This window comes from Euprymna scolopes, chromosome 46 (assembly GCF_053919585.1).
Source record: "Euprymna scolopes isolate OS-2025 chromosome 46, ASM5391958v1, whole genome shotgun sequence".
Lineage (NCBI taxonomy): Eukaryota > Metazoa > Mollusca > Cephalopoda > Sepiida > Sepiolidae > Euprymna > Euprymna scolopes.
In genome coordinates, this window is record NC_136527.1 from 109,069,499 (window position 1) to 109,082,811 (window position 13,313).

Consider the following 13,313-nt stretch of genomic DNA (forward strand, 5'->3'; position numbering starts at 1 on the left):
AAAAGTTCTCCTTATGTGCGGTCAACCATTGGCAAGCTATGGATTACCTGCACCAATGCAAGGGAGAGATGAAAGACTCGCGAGAGAGTATCAACGTGAAGTTACTTATAATCTTGAAGAACTTTCCCTACAAGCAGAAAATATGCAAGAAAAACTGACCGATTCTCAAAGAGAAGTTTACAATTCATTCATGGCAATGTTGGAAGCACAAGGTGAAATGAACAAAAACATGATGTTTCTTGATGCTCCAGGTGGTACGGGCAAGACTTTTGTAATCAATTTGATCCTTGCAAAGATTAGATCCATGAGAAAGATTGTGCTTGCAACAGCATTCAGTGGCATTGCTGCTACTCTACTACAAGGTGGCCGCACTCTTCACAGCACTTTTAAAGTACCCTTGGATACTCATCGAATGGATCAGCCAGTTTGCAAAATTACTGGTAACTCAGCCTTGGCAAATGTAATTAGAGACACCTCTGCAATCATTGTAGATGAAGCCCCAATGACGCACAAGAGTGCTTATGAATCAATTGACCGAACACTGCAAGACATCACAGGAAACAAGAATCCCATGGGTGGCATTCCAACCTTATTTTGCGGTGATTTCTGTCAAATCCTCCCAGTGGTTAAAAATGGCACAAGGGCTAACATTGTCAATGCAAGTTTGAAACAATCCTATCTCTGGAGGCACGTTATAGTGAAGAGACTGACTACTAATATGAGAGCCTATATCTCTGATAACACAGCTGCAGCAGACTTCTCAAAATTGCTTCTCCAAATCGGTAATGGTCAGTTTCCTATCACTTCTTCACCTGACACAATTAAGATTCCAACTGCGCTTGGTAAATGTGTCGGTAATCAGAAGCAACTGAAAGACAAAGTGTACCCAGACCTGCAAAACAATGGAAAATCACCGGATTGGCTTGCTGAGAGGGCTATTATTTCGCCATTAAACAGCAATGTGAATCATTTGAACAATTCAATAATGGATGAATTTCCAGGAGACACAAAGCAATACAAGTCAGTTGATTCGGCTACTAATGAATATGAAGCTGTTCACTACCCTGTGGAGTTTTTAAACTCTTTGGAGATATCTGGAATGCCTCCACACATTTTAAATCTCAAAATTGGATCGCCAATCATGATTCTTCGATCCTTGGAACCGCCAAAAACAACAAACGGAACCAGATGTGTTATCAGCAGATTGCACACCAATGTACTTGAGGCCACCATTTCCTGTGGTCCCTACAAAGGCGAAACCGTTCTACTGCCAAGGATCCCCTTAGATCCATCGGACTCAAAACTTCCATTTAAATTCCAGAGACTCCAATTTCCTTTGAAGGTGTGTTTTGCAATGAGCATAAACAAAAGTCAAGGTCAGACATTTAACACCATTGGCGTAGACTTGACATCAGACTGCTTCAGTCACCGTATGTTCTACGTCTCCATCAGCCGGACAGGAAGTTCAGAAAAACTCTACATTCTGGCTCCAAATCGAAGCAGCAGAAATGTAGTTTACCCTGAGGCTCTTCAGTGAAAAGTTCGAGAAATGGATATGAGGAAAAACTGACATGATCTGATTGTGGTAAGTTTTTAGTATTGAATGTGCAAGATAAAATTTAAGCAAGAGTTGAAAATTACTTCAATGAAAAATTTACTATGTAACATCAAGTAACCTTCCTTTTTGATGAAAATGTTTTGTAAAGTTCCTGATTGAATTTCAGTCACTACAAGAGGTAGTTAAAATGTTAATCACCTTATGCAATCGTTGCTCTTACAACATCAACTTACTGGAAAGGTGCCCACAGATTTTGGTACCCGAGTGCGCAACAAAGCTCCGTGCGAAGCACGGGTATCTTTGCTAGTATATATATAATACTGTTTCGCAGCTCATGAGTGCGGCTAGACAGGCAACTATCTCAAGCTAGGATTGAAACCCGACCGTCTGAATGACAGTCAAGGATCCTAACCACTACGCTATTGGCGGCTGCTGTGTGAGTCACGAGTTTAACGATTTTTTCACATCGTCCGAACTACCTCTGCTCGATGTGTTCATACAAAGAGCATCGCTTATATGCTAATGGTAATTCGTGTATCACTTTTCAATAGTGATTAAAAGGTTATGAGGATTTTTGGAGCATGAAAACGATGTTGTTTTTTGTATTTAGTATTTTATTTTTTTTATATTTCAAGCGGTCTATCGCTTTTTTTTTTAATACTTTTTGTGACCAAGAGCGGAGGACCGCTAAAAAATAAAAAATAAAATATTAAACAGAAAATGTAACATCGTTTTCACGCTTCAAAAACCCCCCTCATAACCTTTTAATTAGTATTCTAGAAGCATACGTGGAATTTTCACATTACAGTGGGTAGCAAAAGTATTTGGTTTATTGGGGTGTTTTTTTTTTTCGTATTTCTCAAGAAATATCAAGTTAATTTGAATTACATTTACACCCAATCTCTGAACATATATTTAAAAATAAAACAGAAATAAAGATATTAACCGGTAACCATGTAAACAACTTTGATTCCTGAAATACAGAATCATGTCCGGCCGGTCGAAGAAGAAATAAACGTATCAGCATGTGTTTTCATAACTGCCGTCTTGTGTTGTGTCATTCTACCAAAACATTGAATTACAGCCTCGGCTCAGCCTGTATTAGCCTGTACCCAGTCTTATTATATATAAGACTGTCTCTATCACTCTAAGACTCTAATATTCATTCCTAGTTATGTCCCGTTTGTAAACTCTTCACTATCTATTTTAAACATCTAAGAAAAATGCGATTTTACCCAGTTTTCCGTAAAAATTATTTTTAACTAGAGCACGTGTACAGTTTAATCAAGACATTCAATTATATGGTCAATTCTTTATCAATTTTTTCATATTATATTGGGTACAAAAAAATATAATGGATAATTAATAGCTATAAATATTTTTTTTTTATTATTATTACATTTTCACCCCAAACAAGGCAAATTGCCACTTTGGTGTAGGGGGGCTACTATCAGGGGCAACAACTACTGGGGTACTATGTAGGGATTTGGGCAGCAAGATGTCGGTTCACGTTAAATATATAAGTCGTCAGTTGTCTTCTAATAAGAACTATGCTACCCTAACCCTAACCCTAACCCTAACCCTAACTCATATTTGGTGCCATTTCCTCATCTAAATAAGAACAATGTAACATACTTTCTTATTTTGTATCTTCTAAAATAACACCCAGTATATAACATATCTTTATTTAATTGGAATTCATTGAGATGGGTATTATTTATTAATTTTTATTTATATTGCGGACAATTATCCTAATCTTTTCTTAGTTGTTTGTTTTGCGGCGATGAAACAACAATTAAGATGGGGATAACAGTCCGCAATAAATAAATAAATTAAATAATAAATAATACTCTATTCAATGACTGCCAATAAAAAATAATTTAGTCTTCTAGTTATACTCCGGGAAGAAAATCATACCAAATTTGAAAGATATCGTTCCCGGGCATCACATTGTTTCCTTGCTGGTTATAAACTAAAATTACGTCCAACAGCTCGCTTTACGACCATGTAACAAGATCCGATGTTTGCATAAGGAACCGAATGTTCATGTGATGAAATAATGTTTTCAGACTTCTAAAACCTTTACGTAAAGATTCTCTCCTTCTCTCTCTAATCCTCTCTCCCTCTCTATCTATCTATCTATCTATCTATCTATATATATATATATATATATCTATCTCTATATATATATGTGTGTGTTTGTGTGTGATGTGTAAAGATTCTCTCCGTCTCTCTCTACTCCTCTCCCCATCTCTATCTATCTATCTATCTCTCTCTATCTCTCTCGCTCTCTCTCTCTATATATATATATGTGTGTGTGTGTGTGTGTGTGTGTGTGTGTGTGTGTGTGTGTGTTTGTGATGTGTAAAGATTCTCTCCTTCTCTCCTTCTCGCTCTACTCCTCTCTCCCTCTCTCCCTCTCTATCTATCTATCTATCTATATATATATATATATATATATATATATATATATATATATATATATATGATGTGTAAAGATAAGTATTATTTATTAATTTTTATTTATTACAGACAATTATCCTCATCTTTTCTTGGTTGTTTAACGACGTTTCCGCCAACTATTCCCCTGGACTTCATCAGGTGGTAACCGCGACGGATAGGAACTCTGAATCTCCTAACTGCATCCCCGGCAATTACTGCCTTCCATAATTGTTGTCATCTCACCACGTTTTTCGCAGCAGCCTATATACGCAACAGACACTGCAATATTCCTGATATCAAAAAGTTGCCGACTGTAGTTGATGGAATGCAAATACAAACATCAAAAACCTTCAACTGCGACGTCTCTACGCAAGGGAAAATGACAAACTACCAAAACAAGATACCAGACAAAAAGGCCAAAAAAATCCTATCAATGGTGCATTGTGACTTGAACGGTCCCGTAGAACCGATGGCCAGAGAACATTATAGATATGTGTTGAATTTCGTAGATGACCATTCAGGTTTAATAATGGTTTACTTTTTAAAGAATGAATCTGATACCCTGCTAGCAACTAAGAAATATCTAGCCGACATGGCCCCCTACGGTGAAATAAAGTGTATTCGCTCTGACAACAGTACGGAATTCACCAATAAAGACTTTAAACTTTTACTAATTAACCATCATATCAGGCATGAAACATCAGCTCCTAGATCGCCGCACTAAAATGGGACTGCTGAACGTGCGTGGCGGACACTTTTTGAAATGGCAAGATGCCTACTCATTGAATCAAAACTCCCTAAAAACCTCTGGACGTATGCACTTATGGCGGCAGCTTATATACGCAACAGGTGCTTTAACAAAACAATATCTAAAACTCCATATGAATCCCCTGATGGCACATGATCATATCGCATTCGCAGTCTGCTAACAATTGTCGGACTTGTCGGCTGCAAAAAACAGCATTGTTATCCGTTAAGACTTCTTCCGGCGCACCTCGCTCAGAAAAGATGGACGACAACTGGCGAACAATATTTGCCTAGTTCGGCCGGGTCATTTGTCGCCGCACCGCAAAACTCGTAGGTCGACAATCAATAAGAGTTAAAAAGGACTTCCCACTGTAATAGGTGATATCCATCGCCACCCGTTGCCATACGTCGTTAACTTCCAATCACCCTTTCTGCCTTTTCTCTAATGCAGGATGTTAGACTGACATGCTTGACGATCTGCCTGACATCTTCCCTTGTGGTAAAAAAAAAGAAACAAATTTAAGCAGAATGCATATATTTGGTTCAATTTGCTTCGCATATATAGAGAAAAAGAGTAAATTGAATATTAAAGCCGACAGAGGTATATTTCTTGGATACGATAATAACAGTCCAGCCAATTTAGTATTCTTCCAGAAAAAAAAATAAAATAAAAAGAATCCGATGTGTAAAATTCACAGACACGTTTGATTTTACAGGCGAAACCCCGTCATATGAAGAAGATGAAATTATATTCTCTCAAATAATTAAAACAAACGAAGACAATAAAAATGATGGAGACAAGAGTGTCCATGATGATGATGATGATGATGATGATGATAAAGTCGAAAGATATCCCAAAAGAAATAGAAGGCGACCCGATTTTTTTTTTGGGGGGGGGTCGACAATATAAAAGATTATCAAATCGACTATTGCTATTCAATGGAAAATGCGCCAGAAAGCTTTAACGAAGCAATTAATTCAGAACATTGTGATGAATGGAAAATTGCCATGAAAAAAGAAATAGATGCCTTAACCGAAAATGATACCTATACGGTAGTGCCTCTCCCAAAAGATAAACATGTTATTTTTACAAGATGGGTCTTTACAAAAAAGACTACAGCATCAGGCGTAGAACAGTACAGAGCTAGATTTGTTGCTAAAGGGTACTCTCAGATTTACGGTATAGAATATTTTTCTACGTTTTCATCGACCACAAACCTAACCACAATCAGAATTTTATTGCAAATCGCATCGCAATATGACCTAAACATCCATCAAATGGACGTAAAAAATGCTTATTTGAATGCCCCAATAGACTGTGAAATTTATATTACCCCTCCAGAATGATTTATAATAAAAAAATAAAAATAGCGTGTGGCGACTTAACAAGTCATTATATGGTCTAAAGCAGAGTGCTCAGTGTTGGAATACAGTATTTTATGATTATATTATTAAACAACAATTTAGACAATGCGCTGTAGACCCCTGTTTATATACCCAACACAAAGATGATAAACTATTGATTTTGGTTTTGTGGGTCGATGATATTTTAATCGCATCAAATTGTGACATAATGTTAACTGATGTTAAGAACAAATTAAGTAAAAGATTCAAAATGACCGATCTTGGTAAAATATCCTGGTTTTGGGGGATAGAATTTACTCAACGCAAAGGACTTGTTACGATGACTCAATCGAGATACATCGACAAAATACTATTAAAATTTGGAATGGTAGAGTGTAAGAAACGCTCTACACCGGTCGAAAAATATTAGCAAATAGTTATAATGGTTTGCACAAGTCCATGTCTAATTGACTTTAGCAAATAAGGTGTAAACCATTATAATTATTTGTTAATATTTTCTCCTCTGAAGAGATGCTAGACATAGAAATCCTATAGGATAAGGAGTTAAAATATTTCAAATGTATTCTTTGTCTTACATAGAATAATAAAAATCTTTTGATTTGAAATTTAACCATTTCATGTCATAAATTTTTAAATCCATTGAATGACTAAGATTTATATATATATACGAGGGCGTGCAATAAGTAATGCCCCTGACCCACTTCCCATAGCAGTAGAGCAACGAAACTTGGCACAGTTATTAGTCTTTCTCTACATAGGAACCACCAGAGTTGTGCATTTCTCCCATCGTTTGATGCAGCTCTGGAGACCGTTTTTGTAGAACACCCCAGGTTGGTCCTCCAACCACGAAGTTACTTCAGAAATCAAGGCTGCATCATCTGGGAAACGCTTTCCTTTCAAAAACAACTTAATAGCTGGGAAGAGGTGAAAGTCAGAAAGTGCAAGGTCAGGAGAGTAGGGAGGATGGGGAAGGATTTCATAACCACACGTCCGTGCTTCTGATCTGGCGACATGCCAGTTGTGGAACGGAGCATTGTCTTGTAGGAGGAGGGTATCTTTGCTGATCTTGCCCCGCCTCTTGATTTTAATAGCTTCCCTTAATTTCCTCAAAAATGAAGCATAATAGGCTCCTGTAATTGTGGTACCCATTGCCAGGAAATCTGTCAGCACTAATCCGTCCTGGCAGACGCCTTATGCATATGCAAATGGTCATGAATGATAGTTTCCACAGACCCTGTACTAATCTTGACATCTTGGACTATTTGGCGAATAGTAATGCGCCGATCTTCCAAAATGGCAGCCTCAACTTGACGGACAGAGGCCTCATCAATAGCAGAAAGGGGTCGACCAGGTCTGGGGGCTGTTTTCACAGACTTCCGGCCATATTTGAATTCACGATGCCAGCGTTTTACAAGGCCATATTATGAGGCATTATCGCCATAAGTTTCTTTCATTTCATTAAAAGTCTCCTGTGGTGTGCGTTCTTTCAAATACAAAAACCGGATCACTGCTCGACATTCAACAGGCTCCATTTCACACCTGACTCAATTCAAACGCCTGTAAAACAGAAACCACAGTTAGTTCAAAGCTGTAATTTGCGACATAACCCGTAGAGATATAAATCATTGCACATGCAAAATTTCAGCTAGATCAGACAACTGGAAGCGGGCATTGCTTATTGCACGCCCCTCGTATAATATATATATATATATATATATATATATATATATATATATATATATATATATAAAACAAATAATTAATAAAACATTTAAAACACTGTAAGAAGAGTTAAAAACATACATAATTTTCAAAAAAGAAATTAAAATTATATATATATAATATATATATGAATATATATGTGTATATATATATATATATATATATATGTCAGGTCATGTCATATGCTACTGGTACCATGTAACCCAGTACTACCTGCCTCATGGTCGAGTCACCGGCGACTAAACTGGTTCCCCCACCAGACTTGTTTGGTGAGGAGGGCGGCTAGTCTCCCTGAAAGATTAAAAGCAAGACCTTCCAAAGGGCGAATGAACTCTTTTTCTGGGTCAACGGCCAACTAGCACCGTGTATATTTTTGTGTGTGTGTGTGTGTGTGTGTGTGTGTGTGTGTGTGTGTGTGTGTGTGTGTGTGTGTGTGTGTGTGTGTGTGTGTGTGTGTGTGTGTGTGTTGGGGTAGAGAGGGCTCCCGTAAGCCGTGGTGAAGGCAACCTTTCTAGGAGAAGCAAATCTCTGATTTAAAAAACCATAAAGCGGAAGACCAGTACCCGCATTAAGCTGGTCTGCAGTTTAATTTGTTGCTGGCTATCTTGCTCTTACTTGTTGCTGGATCTCAACATTTTGAACCGAGAGAGAGACTTAGCTGCCGTACAAAGCTAAGACTCTGTAACATCATATTTGTATAGATACTCCCTCAGACATTTGGGCTCATGGATTTTAAATGTCTGAGGGAGTGGAACTCGTCTGACAAGACGTTGCAATCATCATATATATATATATATATATATATATATAAAGAGAGAGAGGGAGAGAGAGGGAGAGAGTCAGTTCTTGTACAGTAAATTATAAATTACGGCTGTTTAGAACAATTATGGTCTTGGATATGACCTTAAACTATATCCGATGGTGAGGCCCCAGCTTGAGGACTTTGGGGAGTGTGAGAGCCACCTCTTTATTGCCAGACTCGAAATTTGATATACAGGGTACTGAGATTTGGGGAAATCTATGTGATCGGTTTTCGGCCAGAAATTTGGTTGTTAAGAGGTCAAAGTTCAACGATTTGACCTTTGAGAACTCTACTAAACTCCGACAATTTTGGGTCTAAAGACTTGAAATTTTAGATATAGGTTCCGTGGACATGGATCTAACTTAACAACTTGATTTGAGTCCCAAACAATAAATGTTAAGGGGGCAAAATGGGGGTCAAAGTTTAAAAAATTGACCTTTTTTTTTTTTAGCTCAACATACACCTCCAAACACCCGGGCAACGCCGTGCTGAAATGCTAGTATATATATATATATATATATATATATATATATATATATATATATATATATATATATATATATAATTTAAAGGAGATTAGAATAATAGTCTAAAGAGCTAAGTGTATTTTAATGTAATAGTGAAATTACTAGTTTAATTAAAATACAGGAAATGCTCGTTGTAATTTAGATATATAATAAGCTCGATAGTTAAATGTCCTAGAGCTAATTCAATATTAAGTAATGTGATTTATAATTTAAAAATTTAAAAAAATTTTTAAATTTAAAAATCAAAATTTGTTGTTCCTTCTTATAAAACTGATTTTTAATTTAATTAAATTTTGATTTTTAAATTTTAAAAATTTTTTAAAATTTTAAATTATAAATCACATTACTTAATATATATATATATATATATATATATATATATATATATATATATATATATTGAAACAAAAGTTGATGAGTTCGTATTTAGTATTAACAAGATTTCCTTAATCAGTTTAAGACACAAACAGACAAAACAATGCTAAACCGAAATTACACAAAATATAAATGAAAAGAAAATCAAGGTTTCGGCGAGTTTCGAACTCGCGACCTTCTGCGTGTGAAGCAGACGTGATAACCACTACACCACGAAACCAAGCGACGCAAGAACAAGAAAACTTACGAAATAATTATATTATCGCTTTAAGCAGTGATGTATCACAATGAATGAGTTTATATATTTATGCGGGTACTTGTACAGTTTAATAAAGCCATTAGACAATGAAAGTATCGAGAGAAAAAAGTATCCGTTTTGAACTGAAGGTATTTTTGGTAAATATCCAGATACGCTACTACAGAACGCCGACTACTCTAATTTGTTTTTTTAGAGGTAATTGAGGTCGCTGACAACGAATCTGATAGTCAAACTTGGGGCAAATTTACCGTTTGCATGGTATTAACCCCCGAACCCACGAATAACTTTCCACCATTTCGCAGCTTCCGCGTGCGTTGCAGCATGAACGACGGCTAGCTTCACCGAGCAAACTGCCTTCTCACATGGCGTACCAATCAAAAAATTACGGACTGGCATTTTTTTAATGACTTACAGTTAAAGAAAAGTACAACAAATTAGGGAACTTTTTTTTTTTTTTTTTTGTCTTGCGTAGTTTTTAATGTGGTTTACAAAAACATAAGCACCAAACATCTTTGTTTTTCATTCTTTTTTTGCGGGAGGGGGGACTCAATTATAGAACTTATGTGGCTTAATAGGTGCTTTTGCAGTTTAGTTAAACGTTTTTCCGTAAGTAACGCACCGACATTTACCAATTAGAACACCATTTTACAATTTCCGAAGATTTTACTGTGTACATTGGTGGCGCGAGCGGGGGGGGGGTGATGTGATGTTGGGGCGCGCGTTCCAGGTAAAAAAAAAAAAAAAAAACAGATAAATTACCCCCCCCACTCCAACTTGGAGTGCTTTCCTTTTCTTGTTTTATTTCTTTTTCAGCTAATTTTAAATTTTCCACCCAAAAAGTGCTATAATGTATTTTTGAAAATTAGAAAATTCTGTCCTTAAAAAAAAAATCCCCTCCCCCCCCCAACGTAGTTTGCTTGGTGAAGCCGTCGTTTATGCTACAGCGTGCATGCGCGTAGCATAAATGGAAGCTTCAAAATGGTGGAAAGTAGTTCGTAGGTTCAGGGGTGAATACCATGCAAACGGTAAATTTGCCCCAAGTTTGACTATCAGATTCGTTCTCAGCGACCTCAATTACCTCTAAAAAAACAAATTAGAGTAGTCGGTGTTCTGTAGTAGCGTATCTGGATATTTACCAAAAATACCTTCAGTTCAAAACGGATACTTTTTTTTCTCGATATTTTCATTGTCTAATGCCTTTATTAAACTGTACAAGTACCCACTGAGGAAGTCAGTTCCCAAAAAAAAGGCCAGGCGACCCCCACAAGTTGGTGACCCGACGCAGAAATCATATGCACAACGGAATCTTATAAGCTATTAAACAACCATGACTCAGCGGCAAAAGCGACAATTTTTTTTTTCGACCACAATTTCAAGCTCCGCGTCATCGGAAAAACTCAGTTGACAGTTTAAAGGCTTTGAAATCACTTTCGAGCGAAGAAAACAAACATGGAACCTTCCTGTGTTGAAAAACCTCTGGCAACGTTAACGGTAAATATACCAGCATTTAATCCTACCAACATAAAGACCTGGTTTATCCAAATCCAGGCCCTTTTCGACGCAAAGCGGATAACGTCTCAACGAACCAAATACTGTTACTTGGTGGAAAAACTCCCGGCAGACGTCGTCGAAGAGGTGGCGGATTTATTGGAGAATGTGCCTGAAGACAACCCATATGACGAACTTAAGAAGGCCATCTTACAACGGACGGGCTTTTCAAACGAAACAAGGTTACGCAATCTTTTCACCCAAGTAGAATTGGGAGATCGCACTCCGTCACAACTTTTGCGATACATGCGTACATTGCTAGGGGACACCAAAATGTCCGAAAATATAATGAGAAGTCTGTGGCTGGATAAACTTCCAGACACAACAGTACAAATCCTAGCACCCACAACGGGAGAGACAAATATTGAAAAACTCGCCGATATGGCAGATCGAATCCATGAAAATCTGAGGCACCGCAAAGTAAACTCAGCACAAGCACAGCAGAAACAGACGTGCGACGACGATATATCGGGACTAAAAATGACGGTCGAAAATCTCACTCGACAAGTGCAGGAATTAATACAAATAAACCATCGTTACTCATTTAATAAACGATCGGACTACCGAAAACGAAGTCTTAGTAGAGGTCGAAGCAACACACGGGAACGAGCGAACGAAATCTGTTTTTACCACAAAAAATTCGGCACACAAACTCGGCGTTGCACTTATTCTTGTTCTTTTAAAAACAAGAATCAGGGAAACGAATATTCCGGCCAGTAGAGACGACGACTGTCGCTGGATTTTCCACTAAAGGTCGTCTATTTTTTATTCGTGATAATAATCATGGATATAATTTCTTAATAGACACTGGAGCTGAAATCAGCGTGATACCACCTCTACGTAAACAAAAAGCTATTCCACAGCCTTACCACCTCCAAGCAGCTAATGGCACACAAATACCGACATACGGTGAAAAATATTTAGACGTCAATCTCGGCCTGCGCCGCACATTTCCGTCGATTTTTACCATAGCCAACGTGACGACACCAATATTAGGAGCAGATTTCCTAGCACGATTTAATCTATCGGTAGACATGACTAGTCGCACACTGACTGATAGCCAAACAAAAATCGTAATTAACACAAAATCTATCTCTTTAGTCTCTTAGCCTTTCGAGCATTCTTTCGTCTCTTTAAACTCTTCCGACTCATTCAACGCTTTCTCATATGGACTTACCACGCGTGCAAACATCAATTATTTCATTTCCACTGCTCCGCGCATTAATACTCTCTTTTAACAGACGAACATTAATATTGTCTATGTTACATATTTGAACATTCAAAGAACACAAAAAAGTGACTCTCCATCTTTCATATGAACTCAAAAAAAAGAACTCTGAAATATTGAGAACTATGTTTTAACTTGTTATTATTTGTTATTTCTATTCCGGAAATAAACCTCCGTTTGTGTTGCATATAAGATTTCTTATTTTTATTTTTATTATTTGTGGAGGAAGTCAGTTCCCAAAAAAAAGGCCAGGCGACCCCCCACACTCCTATAAGGATATTGGAGATAAACCGTAATAACCAGATATATTCTGACACTACATTAACCAGATGACTTAGATAAATACTTTTACAGTTTTAACTAAACCCTTATCCCCGAGTGGCTTTCGGGCCTTGATAAGTGGTGATCTCCATGTAAAAAAAGAAAAAAAAAGGGTTATTACAATAATATTGCGGGGTCTCCATTCACGCCAAACATCCACAGAATGCCAAGCAGCAATATACTACATATGAAAGATGCCGCTGTGGAATTTCCACAGGTCCCGCTAATAAAAGTTGGGTAAATTTTTACGACGTGCCCCAGCGTATCATAAACACCCCAACCTCCCCATATTAAGAACGGTTTTCGGAATAAATACCCCCTAACCTTAACCTCGAAAGCCGTTCTTAACATAAGGAGGTTGTGGGGGGGGGAATGTGTTTATTCCGACAGCCGTTCTTAACATGGGGTGGTTGGGGGTG

At 37.4% G+C, this 13,313-nt stretch overlaps 1 non-coding gene across 1 annotated transcript; it reads right to left on the bottom strand.

Moving 5' to 3' along the window:
- Window positions 1–9,685: 9,685 nt before the first annotated feature.
- Window positions 9,686–9,758, bottom strand: Trnav-cac (transfer RNA valine (anticodon CAC)). Its single transcript has one exon. It is a non-coding gene; the product is annotated as a tRNA-Val (tRNA).
- Between the last annotated feature and the right edge of the window lie 3,555 nt (window positions 9,759–13,313).